The sequence below is a fragment of the Ranitomeya variabilis genome, chromosome 6 (assembly GCF_051348905.1).
Source record: "Ranitomeya variabilis isolate aRanVar5 chromosome 6, aRanVar5.hap1, whole genome shotgun sequence".
Classification (NCBI taxonomy): Eukaryota; Metazoa; Chordata; class Amphibia; order Anura; family Dendrobatidae; genus Ranitomeya; species Ranitomeya variabilis.
This window is the reverse complement of record NC_135237.1, coordinates 258,522,330-258,540,917: the sequence shown is the minus strand read 5'-3', so window position 1 is coordinate 258,540,917 and position 18,588 is coordinate 258,522,330. Positions and strand designations below refer to the sequence as shown.

The 18,588-nt window shown below is 45.8% G+C and overlaps 1 pseudogene; it reads left to right on the top strand.

The window, feature by feature from the left end:
- The first annotated feature begins 366 nt into the window (after positions 1-366).
- Positions 367-17,360, top strand: LOC143783256 (zinc finger protein 592-like; annotated as a pseudogene).
- Positions 17,361-18,588: the final 1,228 nt, after the last annotated feature.

Below are 18,588 nucleotides of genomic sequence, written 5' to 3'. Positions count from 1 at the left end.
GTGCTAACCCCTGGCTACTCCTGACTACACTCCCGGCCCCTGTGCAGCACACACGCATGATCAGTAGCTGCCGGCTCCTGCTGTGATACAGCTGAAGTTCCCTCCTCCATTAGTAGGACTCATCTCCCTTCCCTTCACTAGTTATTTTCCTCCTTTTCCCCAGACCCACTCTTTCTCGACCATGTTAGTTTCTCCAGGTCCCAGCCTACTGATCTGGTCAATTCCTGATATGAATGTGTGGTTGCTGACTTGGCTAGACCCCGGCTGTAGTTGTGATCAGAATACACAGGGCAGGGTTTTGAGTGCAGCATCTACATTAAGTGGAGCTGTGCATTAGCACTACCAGATACTGTTACCGTTCCAGTCATGGAGGACATGAAGACTCTAGACCTTGGCGATCTTCTTGCTGCTTGTGATATGCCTGATGCTTCAAGATTGGATTCCAAGGAAGCTATCCAAACAACAAGCGATGAATAAGAAAACCATCTCAAACCATCAGGAATGTGTTGGAGAATCTGTTTTTGGCCCAATCTGTTTCTGTACCTGATGTTCCAGCAGTTAGCATTATTGTGGAAAAACAACAGCCGGCAGGAGTCATTTGAGGCATCTGAAAAGAACAAAAATCTCAATGGTCCAACTGTACTGTTGAATGGTTTTCGTGGCCCTGAAGTGGGCCCTGATCCCCATGCTATTGGACCAGGCTAATGGAAATTTGAAGCAGGATTCATCAATGGGGACAACTCACGGAGTTACACAAAAAAATAGAATTGCACAATGCAGAACGTTTGACAGCTTTAACCCAGTTTTGCCCCATTTCTAGCCCTGAGCCAGAAGATTCAAAACATATTGTTCTTAACAAGCAGAAGGTAGCAGAGTCTCCGTACTTTCCACAGCCTTCCAAGTACAATCCTGAAGAAGAATGCATTTTTGATTCTCTTAGAAAACCCTCAGAACCAAAGCTGAGTATGTTTGATGAATACTGTAAAAAATAACAAATCTGACTGCATTGAAGCAGAAAAGGCTAGATCTGAGTAAACTGTAGGTATTGACAAAAACAACAGCTTGCTTAGTTTGTCTATGTCTTTTAGGGATGCTCAGGATACCGGTAATTCTCAGGATAAAGTATTTTCCGATTCAGGGGACTCTTTCCGTGATGTAGCAAGTACATCAACTCTGTCTTCACCTGTGCCATCTAGGCAGCGGATTAAACATGCTCATTCTAAATTATCATCTTGTGTAGCTGCTTTGGTGGCCTTGCAGGCTAAAAAAGTTGCATTGGTCCCTAATCGGGTTGAGCGAAACGGATCGGTCATTTTCATAAGTCGCCGACTTTTAGCAAAGTCGGCGTCTCATGAAACCCGACCCGATCCCTGTGTGGGGTCAGCCATGCGGAACGCGACTTTCGCGCCAAAGTCGCGTTTCTATTAAGCTAAAAGCGCCATTTCTCAGCCAATGAAGGTGGACGCAGAGTGTGGGCAGCGTGATGACATAGATCTCCCCACCATCTTAGAGAAGGGCATTGAAGTGATTGGCTTGCTTTCTGCGGCGTCACAGGGGCTATAAAGGGGCGTTCCCGCCGACTGCCATCTTACTGCTGCTGATCTGAGCGTAGGGAGAGGTTGCTGCCACTTCGTCAGAAGCAGGGATAGTGTTAGGCAGGGTACATAAAGCCACAAACCGCTTGTGCTGTAGCAATTTCCACTGTCCAACACCACCTTTTGTTTGCAGGGACAGTGGAAGCTACATTTTTTTTCCTCAGCGCTGTAGCTCATTGGGCTGCCCTAGAAGGCTCCCTGATAGCTGCGTTGCTGTGTGTGTATGCCGCTGTGCAAACCAACTGCTTTTTTCAAAGCACAAATCCTGTTGTTCCTTCCTTTCTGCACAGCTATCTTGTTTGTTTGTCCACACTTTTGTGTGCAGCAGTCCTTTTTATAGCTGCCTGCCATACTTTTCTGAGATTACTGCAGGGAGATAAAGATTGGCAAGTCTGCCTCTGTGCCATTGCTGTGTGTGGCATCTGTCTCTCATTGTGTGCCACTAGTGTTGAGCGATACTGTCCGATACTTGAAAGTATCGGTATCGGAAAGTATCGGCCGATACCGGCAAAGTATCGGATCTAATCCGATACCGATACCCGATACCAATACAAGTCAATGGGACTCAAGTATCGGACGGTATCCTGATGGTTCCCAGGGTCTGAAGGAGAGGAAACTCTCCTTCAGGCCCTGGGATCCATATTAATGTGTAAAATAAAGAATTAAAATAAAAAATATTGCTATACTCACCTCTCCAACGCAGCCTGGACCTCACCGAGGGAACCGGCAGCGTTCTTTGCTTAAAATGCGCGCTTTTACTTCCTTCCGTGACGTCACGGCTTGTAATTGGTCGCGTGCCGCCCATGCGGCCGCGACGCGACCAATCACAGCAAGCCGTGACGTAATTTTCAGGTCCTCAATGCCTAATTCTAGGCATTCAGGAATTTAAAATTACGTTCCGGCTTGTGATTGGTCGCGTCGCGGTCACATGGGCGACGCGACCAATCACAAGCCGTGACGTCACGGGAGGCAGGAGACGCGCGCATTTTTAAAATTACGTCACGGCTTGTGATTGGTTGCGTGCCGCCCATGTGACCGCGACGCGACCAATCACAGCAAGCCGTGACGTAATTTCAGGTCCTGATGCCTATTTCTGCAGTGACGTCACGGAAGGAAGTAAAAGCGCGCATTTTAAGCAAAGAACGCTGCCGGTTCCCTCGGTGAGGTCCAGGCTGCGTCGGAGAGGTGAGTATAGAAATATTTTTTATTTTAATTCTTAATTTTACACATTAATGTTGTTTCGATACCGATACCCGATACCACAAAAGTATCGGATCTCGGTATCGGAATTCCACAACCCGCAAGTATCGGCCGATACCCGATACTTGCGGTATCGGAATGCTCAACACTATGTGCCACAGAAAACCAGTGTGTAATACTGGGCTTTTTTTTTTTTTTAATTCTCCCTGAAAAAAAAATAAAAAATAGTGGGAGATAAAGATTGGCAAGTCTGCCTCTGTGCCACTGCTGTGTGTGGCATCTGTCTCTCATTGTGTGCCACAGAAAACCAGTGTGTAATACTGGGCCATTTTTTTTTTTTATTCTCCCTGAAAAAAAAAATAAATAGTGGGAGATAAAGATTGGCAAGTCTGCCTCTGTGCCAGTGCTGTGTGTGGCATCTGTCTCTCATTGTGTGCCACAGAAAACCTAGTGTGTAATACTGGGCCATTTTTTTTTTTTATTCTCCCTGAAAAAAAAAAAAATAGTGGGAGATAAAGATTGGCAAGTCTGCCTCTGTGCCAGTGCTGTGTGTGGCATCTGTCTCTCAATGTGTGCCACAGAAAACCTAGTGTGTAATACTGGGCCATTTTTTTTTAATTCTCCCTGTAAAAAGATAAATAAATAGTGGGAGATAAAGATTGGCAAGTCTGCCTCTGTGCCATTGCTGTGTGTGGCATCTGTCTCTCATTGTGTGCCACAGAAAACCAGTGTGTAATACTGGGCAATTTTTTTTTTCAATTCTCCCTGTAAAAAAATAAATAAATAGTGGGAGATAAAGATTGGCAAGTCTGCCTCTGTGCCAGTGCTGTGTGTGGCATCTGTCTCTCATTTTGTGCCACAGAAAACCTAGTGTGTAATACTGGGCCATTTTTTTTTTTTTTATTCTCCCTGAAAAAAAAAAAAATAGTGGGAGATTAAGATTGGCATTTCTGCTTGAGTGCCGGTCCTGTGTGTGCCATCTGTCTCAAATTATTGGGGCACAGAAAACCTAGTGTGTCATAATGTTATTATTTTTTTTTTTTAATTCTCCCTGAAAACAAAAAATAGGGGAAGATTAAGATTGGCATTTCTGCTTGAGTGCCGGTCGTGTGTGTGCCATCTGTCTAAAATTATTGGGGCACAGAAAACCTAAGTGTGTAACATTGGGCCTGGTTTTCCTTTCAGTGTCAGCCACCTATAAAGGTGTATATAAATCCTACAGAAGTTAGAGTTAACCTTTTAAGTTGTTTTACAGTAACAAATACCGTTACTTTGGTTACGTTTTGCAAACAATGAGGAAATCTGGTGGAAGAGGTCGTGGCCGTGGGCGGTCATTGTCAGCTGGTAATGATGGTAGTGGTGGTGGAGCATCAGGTGGTCGTGGTAAAAGCAGTACAGCACCTAAGTCTCGAGTTGTTGAGCCAGGTTCATCGTCTGGCTACACAAGGCCACGAACGCTCCCTTTTCTGTGAGTAGGAAAACCGCTTTTAAAGCCGGAGCAGCAAGAACAAGTTTTGGCTTTCCTTGCTGACTCAGCCTCTAGCTCTTTTGCCTCCTCTTCTGAAAGTGCTAAATGTAAAAGCAGTGCGTCGTTAGTGGATGTTCACGGTCAGGGACAAGTCGCTTCCTTGTCTTCTTCACCCAGAACAAGAGAGAAGGATGCGTCAGGAGACACAACGGGTTACTCCATGGAGCTCTTTACACATACCGTTCCTGGGTTAGACAGTGAAACAGTTAACAGGCCATGCCCATTAGAAGTTGAATCGGACATGGAGTGCACTGATGCACAGCCACAGCCAGATTACTATGCTGTTCCTTTGACTCAGACTAGAACATTGCCCTCGCAGTGTACTGAGCCAGAATCAAACCCAGCTGAGACTATGGTGCCCCGTCATGAACGCTATACCACCGGCTTACACGGTGATACAGACGAAGTTGCACACGAGATAGAAGAGGAGGTCATAGTTGACCCAGTTGTTGACCCCGATTGGCAGCCATTGGGGGAACAGGGTGCAGGCAGCAGTAGTTCTGAAGTGGAGGAGGAGGAGGAGCCGCAACAGGCATCAACATCACAACAGGTTCCATCTGCCGGGCCCGTATCTGGCCAAAAACGCGTGGCAAAACCAAAACCAGTTGGAGGACAGCGTGGCCATCCGGTTAAAGAAGCTCAGTCTGCAATGCCTGAAAAGGTATCCGATAGTAGAAAGAGTGCAGTCTGGCATTTTTTTAAACAACATCCAAATGATCAGCGCAAAGTCATATGTCAAAAATGTTCAACTACCTTAAGCAGAGGTCAGAATCTTAAAAGTCTAAATACAGGTACAAGTTGCATGCATAGACATTTATCCACCATGCATTTGCAAGCCTGGACTAACTACCAAATGTGCCTCAACAACTGCAGTATCTGTGCAGCTTTTGTCTCCAGGCCAAAGCAGTCAGGGAATCACCAGGTTCGCTAGTAGGAAACACTGCATGTAGGGCACCGGCAAGAATACCATCTCCAACCCTCTCTCAGTCTGCCATGTCCACCGGCACCACCGCTAGTTCCACGATCTCCAGCTCTCCAGTCCAGCTCACCCTACATGAGACTCTTGTTAGGAAAAGGAAGAACTCATCCTCGCATCCGCGTACACAGGGTTTGAACGCCCACATTGCTAGACTAATCTCATTAGAGATGATGCCCTACCGGTTAGTTGAAAGCGAAGCTTTCAAAGCGCTGATGGACTACGCTGTACCACGCTACGAGCTACCCAGTCGACACTTCTTTTCTAGAAGAACCATCCCAGCCCTCCAACAGCATGTTAAAGACCGCCTCGTCCATGCACTCAGGCAGTCTGTGACTACAAAGATGCACCTGACAACAGATGCATGGACCAGTAGGCATGGCCAGGGACATTACGTGTCCATCACAGCACACTGGGTGAATGTGGTGGATGCAGGGTCCACAGGGGACAGCAATATTGGGACAGTTCTGCTTAGCCCACGGTCAAGGAAAGAGTTGGCTGTAGGCGTTCGCCCCCCCTCCTCCTCTTCCTCGTCCTCCTGCAGAAGCGAGAGCTCATCCACAGACCGCAGTCGCACATCCACTCCATCCGCAGCTGCCACTGTTGCACACCAGGTGTGCCATTATGGGACAGCTAGTGGCAAGCGTCAGCCGGCTGTATTGGCAATGAAGTGTTTGGGCGACAACAGACACACCGCGGAAGTTCTGTCCGAGTTCTTGCAGAAAGAAACTCAGTCATGGCTGGGCACTGTACATCTTGAGGCAGGCAAGGTAGTGAGTGGTAATGGAAGGAATTTCATGGCTGCCATAGCCCTTTCCCAACTGAAACACATTCCTTGCCTGGCTCACACCTTAAACCTGGTGGTGCAGTGCTTCCTGAAAAGTTATCCGGGGTTACCCGACCTGCTCCTCAAAGTGCGCAGACTTTGCTCGCATATCCGCCGTTCGCCCGTACACTCCAGCCGTATGCAGAACTATCAGCGGTCTTTGAACCTTCCCCAGCATCGCCTAATCATCGACGTTGCAACAAGGTGGAACTCCACACTGCACATGCTTCAGAGGCGTGCTGTTATGCATTTGTGGGAGGATACACGGGCAGGCAGTTGGATGGCAGACATGGAGTTGTCAGCTGTGCAGTGGTCGAAGCTAGAAGACCTGTGTCAAGTCCTTCAGTGTTTTAAGGAATGCACACGGCTGGTTAGCGCTGACAACGCCATAATAAGCATGAGCATCCCCCTAATGCGTCTGCTGATGCAAAGTTTGACGCACATAAAGGAGCAGGCGTCTGCAGCCAAGTAAGAGGAAAGCCTTGATGACAGTCAGCCATTGTCTGGTCAGGGCCGTGTAGAGGACGCGGTAGCGGGCGAAGAGGATGAGGAGGACGAGGAGGATTATGGGGATGAGTACTTTTTTAATGAGGAAGCTTCTCCTGGGCCAACAGAAATTAGTGGCGTTGCAAGGCCGGGTTCTGGTTTTTTAAGGGAGACAAGTGACGCAGATTTGCCTGTAACTGCCCCTCAAACCAGCACAACTGCAGATTTGACAACTGGAACTTTGGCCCACATGGCAGATTATGCCTTACGTATCCTCAAAAGGGACCCACGCATTATTAAAATGATGACCGATGACGATTACTGGTTGGCCTGCATCCTTGACCCTCGCTATAAAGGCAAATTGCAAAATATTATGCCACATGAGAACCTCGAACAAATATTAGCAACCAAACAAGCAACTCTTGTAGACCGTTTGATTCAGGCATTCCCAGCACACAGCGCCGGTGATGGTTCTCACACGAGCTGCAGGGGGCTACAGGGCAGAGGTGTTAGAGGTGCACAAATCAGAAGTGGCGTTGGATAGAGGGGTTTTCTGACCAGGTTGTGGAGTGATTTCGCAATGACCGCAGACAGAACAGGTACTGCAGCGTCTATTCAAAGTGACAGGAGACAACATTTGTCCAGTATGGTTACTAACTATTTTTCATCCCTTATCGATGTTCTCCCTCAACCGTCATTCCCATTTGATTACTGGGCATCCAAATTAGACACCTGGCCTGAATTGGCCGAATATGCATTGCAGGAGCTTGCTTGCCCAGCAGCTAGTGTGCTGTCAGAAAGAGTATTCAGTGCTGCTGGTTCAATATTAACCGAAAAAAGGACTCGTCTGGCTACCCAAAATGTGGATGATCTAACCTTCATTAAAATGAACCACTCCTGGATTTCAAATTATTTTGCCCCACCTTTCCCGGCTGACACCTAGCTTTCCTATAAAAAGGTCTTGCTTGTGGACTGTTCTTACTGAGTGTTCCAATCTCTTAATTTGTAGCAGCTGTTTGTCCAGCATACGACATGTTTACACCTCCCTCAATGGGAAAACTCCCCCCATGGGGCCGTGGTCTCGCCACTTGGGGCAAGCACCCGTTAGAGTGCCGTTTGTCTGAAGAGGTGGGTGTGCCCGCTTTTGGTCGACGGCACTGCCACTGGGTCCCTCATAGTACAATAAAGTGTCTCTGGCGGTGGTGGCATGCACCCAACGTCAGACACACCGTTGTAACATGAGGGGCCCTGGGACGGTACCGCCGGCCACAAGAGAGTTCACCCCCCCAGCTCAAACTATGCTCTACCACGTGCAAAATTATCTCTCACAGCTCCACCAATGTTTAGTCTATGCGCTGACATCATTCAATGCCTGGCACTGACAATACCAATTTGTTGACATCTATGATGCTAGTTAAAGTAGTCTGGGTCAGTGTCCTATATTGACACCAGTAAATACTTACTGCCAAATTACTATGTCAGAAACTCAGCAGATGAGCCCACCCCTGTACCTAAGTATGCCACACTTTTTTTTTTGTTTTGTTGTTTTGCGAGACATTAACATCTATTAATTTTTTGTGAGTACTAACTGTGTCAGACACTCCTTGCAATCGTCCTCCGCTGACCACACCAATGCTGCCTGTGTACCCCTGTGAGATAACTCTAAGTGCCTTGAGCCTATTTTTATTTATTTTATGCCTAGTAAGCCTGTCTGCGGTCCCTCCTTGCAATCCTCCTCCACTGACCACAACAATGCTGCCTGTGTACACCTGCGAGATAACTCTAAGTGCCTTGAGCCTATTTTTATTTATTTTAGGCCTAGTAATCCTGTCTGCGGTCCCTCCTTGCAATCCTCCTCCACTGACCAAAACAATGCTGCCTGTGTACCCCTGCGAGATAACTCTAAGTGCCTTGAGCCTATTTTTATTTATTTTAGGCCTAGTAAGCCTATCTGCGGTCCCTCCTTGCAATCCTCCTCCACTGACCACAACAATGCTGCCTGTGTACCCATGTAACCTATTTAAAACTGCATAGAGCCTATTTTTATTTATTTTAGGCCTAGTAAGCCTGTCTGCGGTCCCTCCTTGCAATCCTCCTCCACTGACCACAACAATGCTGCCTGTGTACCCATGTAACCTATTTAAAACTGCATAGAGCCTATTTTTATTTATTTTAGGCCTAGTAATCCTGTCTGCGGTCCCTCCTTGCAATCCTCCTCCACTGACCACAACAATGCTGCCTGTGTACCCATGTAACCTATTTAAAACTGCATAGAGCCTATTTTTATTTATTTTAGGCCTAGTAAGCCTGTCTGCGGTCCCTCCTTGCAATCCTCCTCCACTGACCACAACAATGCTGCCTGTGTACCCCTGCGAGATAACTCTAAGTGCCTTGAGCCTATTTTTATTTATTTTAGGCCTAGTAAGCCTGTCTGCGGTCCCTCCTTGCAATCCTCCTCCACTGACCACAACAATGCTGCCTGTGTACCCATGTAACCTATTTAAAACTGCATAGAGCCTATTTTTATTTATTTTAGGCCTAGTAAGCCTGTCTGCGGTCCCTCCTTGCAATCCTCCTCCACTGACCACAACAATGCTGCCTGTGTACCCATGTAACCTATTTAAAACTGCATAGAGCCTATTTTTATTTATTTTAGGCCTAGTAAGCCTGTCTGCGGTCCCTCCTTGCAATCCTCCTCCACTGACCACAACAATGCTGCCTGTGTACCCCTGCGAGATAACTCTAAGTACCTTGAGCCTATTTTTATTTATTTTAGGCCTAGTAAGCCTGTCTGCGGTCCCTCCTTGCAATCCTCCTCCACTGACCACAACAATGCTGCCTGTGTACCCATGTAACCTATTTAAAACTGCATAGAGCCTATTTTTATTTATTTTAGGCCTAGTAAGCCTGTCTGCGGTCCCTCCTTGCAATCCTCCTCCACTGACCACAACAATGCTGCCTGTGTACCCATGTAACCTATTTAAAACTGCATAGAGCCTATTTTTATTTATTTTAGGCCTAGTAATCCTGTCTGCGGTCCCTCCTTGCAATCCTCCTCCACTGACCACAACAATGCTGCCTGTGTACCCATGTAACCTATTTAAAACTGCATAGAGCCTATTTTTATTTATTTTAGGCCTAGTAAGCCTGTCTGCGGTCCCTCCTTGCAATCCTCCTCCACTGACCACAACAATGCTGCCTGTGTACCCCTGCGAGATAACTCTAAGTGCCTTGAGCCTATTTTTATTTATTTTAGGCCTAGTAAGCCTGTCTGCGGTCCCTCCTTGCAATCCTCCTCCACTGACCAAAACAATGCTGCCTGTGTACCCTTGTGAGATAACTCTAAGTGCCTTGAGCCTATTTTTATTTATTTTAGGCCTAGTAAGCCTGTCTGCGGTCCCTCCTTGCAATCCTCCTCCACTGACCACAACAATGCTGCCTGTGTACCCATGTAACCTATTTAAAACTGCATAGAGCCTATTTTTATTTATTTTAGGCCTAGTAAGCCTGTCTGCGGTCCCTCCTTGCAATCCTCCTCCACTGACCACAACAATGCTGCCTGTGTACCCCTGCGAGATAACTCTAAGTGCCTTGAGCCTATTTTTATTTATTTTAGGCCTAGTAAGCCTGTCTGCGGTCCCTCCTTGCAATCCTCCTCCACTGACCAAAACTATGCTGCCTGTGTACCCCTGCGAGATAACTCTAAGTACCTTGAGCCTATTTTTATTTATTTTAGGCCTAGTAAGCCTGTCTGCGGTCCCTCCTTGCAATCCTCCTCCACTGACCACAACAATGCTGCCTGTGTACCCATGTAACCTATTTAAAACTGCATAGAGCCTATTTTTATTTATTTTAGGCCTAGTAAGCCTGCCTGCGGTCCCTCCTTGCAATCCTCCTCCACTGACCACAACAATGCTGCCTGTGTACCCATGTAACCTATTTAAAACTGCATAGAGCCTATTTTTATTTATTTTAGGCCTAGTAAGCCTGTCTGCGGTCCCTCCTTGCAATCCTCCTCCACTGACCACAACAATGCTGCCTGTGTACCCATGTAACCTATTTAAAACTGCATAGAGCCTATTTTTATTTATTTTAGGCCTAGTAAGCCTGTCTGCGGTCCCTCCTTGCAATCCTCCTCCACTGACCACAACAATGCTGCCTGTGTACCCATGTAACCTATTTAAAACTGCATACAGCCTATTTTTATTTATTTTAGGCCTAGTAAGCCTGTCTGCGGTCCCTCCTTGCAATCCTCCTCCACTGACCAAAACAATGCTGCCTGTGTACCCCTGCGAGATAACTCTAAGTGCCTTGAGCCTATTTTTATTTATTTTAGGCCTAGTAAGCCTGTCTGCGGTCCCTCCTTGCAATCCTCCTCCACTGACCACAACAATGCTGCCTGTGTACCCCTGCGAGATAACTCTAAGTGCCTTGAGCCTATTTTTATTTATTTTAGGCCTAGTAAGCCTGTCTGCGGTCCCTCCTTGCAATCGTCCTCCGCTGACCACACCAATGCTGCCCGTGTACCCCTGGAACCTATTTAAAAGTTTATAGAGCCTATTTATATATTTTATTTAATATTAATAAAGCCATGATGGACTACACTGTACCACGCTACAAGCTAACCAGTCGACACTTCTTTTGCGAGAAAAGCCATCCCAACCCTCCACCAGTATGTAAAAGACCGCATTGTCCATGCACTCTGGCAATCTGTGAGTACAAAGGTGCACCTGACAACAGATGCATGGACCTGTAGGCATGGCCACGGAAGGTTACGTTTCCATTACGGCGCAATGGGTTAATGTGGTGGATGCATGGTCCACAGGAGACAGCCTACTAAGTCTGTCTGCAGTCCCTAATTCAAATTGTCCTCCACTGTATAAATCTGAGCTTCAACCTTCTGGCTCTCATTAAGTGCTTTTTAAAAAAAAATCGGTGGTTAGGGCCTACTAATGGTGTCTGCCGCTCCCTGGTGTTGTCCTCCACTCTATAAATCTGAGCTTCAACCTTCTTGCTCTCATTAAGTGCTTTTTTTAAAAAAATTGGTGGTTAGGGCCGACTAATGTTGTCTGCCGCTCCCTGGTGTTGTCCTCCACTGTATAAATCTGAGCTTCAACCTTCTGGCTCTCATTAAGTGCTTTTTAAAAAAAAATTGGTGGTTAGGGCCTACTAACGGTGTCTGCCGCTCCCTGGTGTTGTCCTCCACTGTATAAATCTAAGCTTCAACCTTCTGGCTCTCATTAAGTGCTGTTTTTTTATAAATTTGGTGGTTGGGGCCTACTAACGGTGTCTGCCGCTCCCTGGTGTTGTCCTCCACTGTATAAATCTGAGCTTAAACCTTCTGGCTCTCATTAAGTGCTTTTTAAAAAAAAATTGGTGGTTGGGGCCTACTAACGGTGTCTGCCGCTCCCTGGTGTTGTCCTCCACTGTATAAATCTAAGCTTCAACCTTCTGGCTCTCATTAAGTGCTGTTTTTTAAAAATTTGGTGGTTGGGGCCTACTAACGGTGTCTGCCGCTCCCTGTTGTTGTCCTCCACTGTATAAATCTGAGCTTCAACCTTCTGGCTCTCATTAAGTGCTGTTTTTAAAAAATTGGTGGTTGGGGCCTACTAATGGTGTGTGCCGCACCTTGGTGTTGTCCTGTGTTATTTTCCTGACCTTTAATCTTCAGGCTTTCGGCCTTCATTTGTAATATTAAACTGCATAGGGCCTACTAGATGGGTTGGGCCTACTAACGGTGTCTGCCGCTCAAAGGTGTTCTCCTCCACTGAACAAAGCAGTGCCACCTGTTTACTCCTGTTACCAATTTTGAACTTTATTTTGCCCACTTTATTATTTGGGCCTACTGTGTCTGCCTCTCATTACAGTTGTCCTCCACTGAACTAAGCAATGCAGCCTGGTTAGTCCTGTTACCAATTTTGAACTGCATTTAGCCCACTTTATTATTTGGCCCTATATCAGTGTTTCCTCCTCATCCTGCCCATTGCCCAGCTGGTGCTACATGAGTCTTGTGGTATTTTGACCCAGACCACTACATTCCCCTTGCACGCTACACAGCCACAATCTGACTCTGCTGAAAGTCAGGTTCCCCTTCCCGCATACTATACCACCTTACACAGGGACAAAGAGGAAGGTGCAGATGAAAGTGCAGGTTTCTTTAACAGGTAGGGGGCATACTCGTTGGCGACGTCACAGGCACAGGGCCCTTCAGAGTACGCAAAAGTGTCGCTACCGGTGGGAGGTGCCCCCGCCGTGCAAACCCACCGCTGTACTTTGAGGGGCCCTGTGCCAGAGCAAAGGCGTATGAGTGGGCCCCCCCTGCTTGCTCAGGATCACAGCACTTGCAACGTTGAAATACTTACCTCTCCCTGCTCCACCGCTGTGACATAGTCCACGTTTCCTGGGCCCACTAAAACCTTGAACCAGCCCTACCCTCCACAACTTTTGCCAAATGACCCCCAATTTCCAATACCCAACTATTATTATAAAGTTAATTAAGATTGACAAGCTTCAGAAACAAGAATGGATGTTTTTGGCATTAAAATGGGCACTGTAGGTGTTTTCCTGGCCTCCACTCACTGCCGACTATGCTTCCCCATTGACTTGCATTGGGTTTCATGTTTCGGTCGATCCCCGACTTTTCACGATAATCGGCCGACTGCACTCGACTCGACTTTGGACAAAGTCAGGTTTCGCAAAACCCGAATCGATCTCAAAAAATGAAAGTCGCTCAATCCTAGTCCCTAAGAAGGAATCTTTAAATCCTTCTAAAGACGTTGATCTTTCTTTTAAGGACGGGTTTGGGATGCAGAACCACCAAACATATGTCCCAGAATCTACTCAACTTGAAGTCCTCAAACTTGTCAATGATTCTACACATATAGGGCACACTGGAGTAATGAAAACACAAGAACCACTATTTTGTTCTTTTTAACCCCTTCACCCCCAAGGGTGGTTTGTACGTTAATGACCAGGCCAATTTTTACAATTCTGACCACTGTCCCTTTATGAGGTTATAACTCTGGAACGCTTCAACAGATCCTGGTGATTCTGACAATGTTTTCTCGAGACATATTGTACTTCATGATAATGGTAAAATTTCTTTGATATTACCTGCATTTATTTGTGAAAAAAACGGAAATTTTTCGAAAATTTTGAAAATTTCGCAATTTTCCAAATTTGAATTTTTATGCAATTAAATCACAGTGATATGTCACACAAAATACTTAATAAGTAACATTTCCCACATGTCTACTTTACATCAGCACAATTTTGGAACCAAAATTTTTTTTTGTTAGGGAGTTATAAGGGTTAAAATTTGACCAGCAATTTCTCATTTTTACAACACCATTTTTTTAGGGACCACATCTCATTTGAAGTCATATTGAGGGGTCTATATGATAGAAAATACCCAAGTGTGACACCATTCTAAAAACTGCACCCCTCAAGGTGCTCAAAACCACATTCAAGAAGTTTATTAACCCTTCAGGTGTTTCACAGGAATTTTTGGAATGTTTAAATAAAAATGAACAATTAACTTTTTTTTCACACAAAATTTACTTCAGCTCCGATTTGTTTAATTTTACCAAGGGTAACAGGAGAAAATGAACCCCAAAAGATGTTGTACGATTTGTCCTGAGTACGCCAATATCCCATATGTGGGGGTAAACCACTGTTTGGGCGCATGACAGAGCTCGGCAGTGAAGGAGCGCCATTTGACTTTTCAATGCAAAATTGACTGGAATTGAGATGGGACGCCATGTTTCATTTGGAGAGCCCCTGATGTGCCTAAACATTGAAACCCCCCACAAATGACAGCATTTTAGAAAATAGACCCCCTAAGGAACTTATCTAGAGGTGTGGTGAGCACTTTGACCCACCAAGTGCTTCACAGAAGTTTATAATGCAGAACCGTAAAAATAAAAAATCATATTTTTTCACAAAAATTATCTTTTCACCCCCAATTTTTTATTTTCCCAAGGGTAAGAGAAGAAATTGGACCGCAAAACTTGTTGTACAATTTGTCCTGAGTATGCTGATACCCCATATGTGGGGGTAAATCACTGTTTGGGCGCATGGGAGAGCTCGTAAGGGAAGGAGCGCCGTTTGACTGTTCAGTGCAAAATTGACAGGAATTGAGATGGGATGCCATGTTGCATTTGGAGAGCCACTGATGTGCCTAAACATTAAAACCCCCCACAAGTGACACCATTTTGGAAAGTAGACCCCCTAAGGAACTTATCTAGAGGTGTGGTGAGCACTTTGACCCACCAAGTGCTTCACAGAAGCTTATAATGCAGAGCCATAAAAATAAAACAAAAATTTTTTCCCACAAAAATTATATTTTAGCCACCAGTTTTGTATTTTCCCAAGGGTAACAGGAGAAATTGGACCACAAAAGTTGTTGTCCAATTTGTCCTGAGTACGCTGATACCCCATATGTGGGGGGAACCACCGTTTGGGCGCATGGGAGAGCTCGGAAGGGATGGAGTGCCACTTGGAATGCAGACTTAGGTGGAATGGTCTGCAGGCATCACATTGCGTTTGCAGAGCCCCTAATGTACCTAAACAGTAGAAACCCCCCACAAGTGACACCATTTTGGAAAGTAAACCCCCTAAAGAACTCATCTAGATGTGTTGTGAGAGCTTTGAACCCCCAAGTGTTTCACTACAGTTTATAACGCAGAGCCGTGCAAATAAAAAATATTTTTTTTCCACAAAAATTATTATTTAGCCCCCAGTTTTGTATTTTCCCAAGGGTAACAGGAGAAATTGGACCCCCAAAGTTGTTTTCCAATGTGTTCCAAGTACGCTGATACCCCATATGTTGGGTTAAACCCCTGTTTGGGCGCACGGGAGAGCTCGGAAGGGAAGGAGCACTGTTTTACTTTTCAACGCAGAATTGGCTGGAATTGAGATTGGATGCCATGTCGCGTTTGGAGAGCCCCTGATGTGCCTAAACAGTGGAAACCCCCCAATTATAACTGAAACCCTAATCCAAACACACCCCTAACCCTAATCCCAATGGTAACCCTAACCACACCTCTAACCCAGACACACCCCTAACCCTAATCCCAACCCTATTCCCAACCGTAAATGTAATCCAAACCCTGACCCTAACTTTAGCCCCAACCCTAACCCTAACTTTAGCCCCAACCCTAACTAGCCTTAACCCTAGCCCCAACCCTAGCCTTAACACTAGCCCCAACCCTAGCCCTATCCCTAACCCTAGCCCTAACCCTAACCCTAGCCCTAACCCTAGCCCTAACCCTAGCACTAACCCTAGCCCTAGCCCTAACCGATCACATCGCGTTGCTCTGGGGGTCTCAGGGAATCCCGCAGGGAGCCCCCTCCTTGCGCGATGCTTCCCTGTACCGCCGGCACACCGTGATCATGTTTGATCTCGGTGTGCTGGGGGTTCTTGTGCCAGGGGCGGTCCGAGACCGCTCCTAGCACATAGTGCCGGATGTCAGCTGCGATAGGCAGCTGACACCCGGCCGCGATCAGCCGCGCTCCCCCCGTGAGCGCGGCCGATCGAGCTGGACGTACTATTCCACCCTTGGGAATTAGGGCCCACCCCACATGGACAGAATAGTACGTCCAATGGCAGAAAGGGGTTAATGGCCTAATTGTAGGAAGGATGTGATAAAATATGTTTAACGTGCACAGAGCAAGATGCCACAATCTTCTACAGCACTCCTTCAATTCCATCCAGGCTTTGAGGATAAATTTCAATTAATTTCATCATGGACCTACCTCCATCTAAAGAAATTACTGTTATCCTTGTTGTGGCAGGTCAGCTCACAAAGATGCAGTTTTATTCCAACTAAAGGGATTCCTACCACTGAACAAGCCACATAATAAAACGTCAAATAGATATTTAGGCTGCATATAAGCCCTGACAATGTAATTTCTGACAGAGGTGTTCAATTTACATCAAGATTTTGGAAAAGCTTCTATACAACTTTAGGAGTTACTGTCAATTTGTCTACTGCCATCCACCCACAATCCAATGGCCAAACTGAAAGAACTAACCAAACTGTAGAACAATACCTGCACTGCTTTATTTCTTAGCTCCAGGATGATGGGTGGACTATTTACCAACAGCAGAATTTGCCTATAATAACTCCAAACACAGTTTTACATCCCAAAGTCTATTTTTTGCTAACTTTGGCTTCCATCCAGTATTTATTTATAATCTTCCATTTAATACCTCTGTTCCTGCTGTTACAAATAGACGTACACAGTTGCAGAAAATTGAGAAGGAACTAACTGAGATGTTACAAAAGGCCCAAAAAATTACAAAGAAGCAGCAGATAAACATTTCAAAGCCCATCCTACCCTTCTGGTTAGTGACAAGGTTTGGCTTTGTAAAAAAAAAATTAAAATTAATGTACCGTCTTCTAAATTGGGTCAAAAATTCATAGGACCTTTTCAAATTTCTGCGCAAATTAACCCAGTTGCTTTCCATTTAAAAATTCCTAACAGCCTGAAAATTCATCCTCTGTTCCATATATCCTTATTCATACCATTCAGTGAGAACCCGTTTCCAGGTAGAACACTTCCTCTGCCATAAAAAGTGCATGGTGAAGAGGAGTACATTGTGTATAACATTCTGCACTCTAGAAGATTCAGAGGAAGACTACAATATTTGGTACAATGTGGAGGGGTTATGGACCAGAAGATAATTCAAGGGAGCTGGAGAGCAAAGTTCATACACCCAAGCTTACAAGAGCTTTTCATCAGTGACATCCAAAGAAGCATGCGCCTGCGATATCCAGAGGCCATCCTGGAAAGAGGGGAGTACAGTCAGAATTCAAAACCAGTGGCTCTTGTGCACCAGGCTGCAGCTCTTGCCTCTGATCTATTCAGCTCACAGGGCATTTCCTTCCTAGCACAGATACAAGTACCTCAAAGCTCACAGTGCATGTCAGACCAAATGAGAATCATGAGGTCAAAGGAACTGGCCAAGGAGCTCAGAGACAGAATTGTGGCAAGGCACAGATCTGAAAAAACACCATAAGAGGAAAGACCTCCACTATTCTAGACAAAAAAACACCAGTATACAGGCAGAGATGGTTAGTGCAATTGTTGGAGGCCTTGGACAGGCAAGGCACAGATCTGGCCAAGGATACAAAAGAATTTCTGCAATACTCAAGGTTCCTAAGAGCACAGTATTCTCCATAATAATTAAATGCAAGAAGTTTGGGACCACCAGAAGTCTTCCTAGACCTGACCATCCAGCCGAACTGTGCAATCGTGGGAGTAGAGCCTTGGTGAGAGAAGTAAAGAAGAACCACAAGATCAGTGTAGTGTGGCGAAGCTCCAGAGATGTAGTAGGGAGATGGGAGAAAGTTCCACAAAGTCATCTATCACTGCAGCCCTCTACCAGTCGGGCCTTTATGGCAGAGTGACCTGACGGAAGCCTCTCCTCAGTGCAAGACATATGAAAGCCCTCATAGAGTTTGCTAAAAAACTCATGAAGGACTCACAAACTATGAGAAAAAAAGATTCTATAGTCTGATCAGATGAAGATAGACCTTTTTGGTGATAATTCTAAGCGGTGTGTGTGGAGAAAACCAGGCACTGCTCATCACCTGCCCAATACAATCCCAAAAGTGAAACATGGTGTTGGCAGCATCATGATATGGGGATGTTTTTCAGCTGCAGGGACAGGGTGTCTGGTTGCCTTTGAAGGACACATGAATGCGGCCAAGTACAGATATATCCTGCTCTGGACCTCAGACTTGGCAGAAGGTTCACCTTCCAACAAGACAATGACCCTAAGCACACAGCTAAAATAACAAAGAAGTGGCTTCAGAACAACTCTGTAGCCACTCTTGACTGACCCAGCCAGATTCCAGACCTAAAACCAATTGAGCATCTCTGGAGAGACCTGAAAATGGCTGCCCACCAATGTCCACCATTAGTGTTGAGCGATACCGTCCGATACTTGAAAGTATCGGTATCGGAAAGT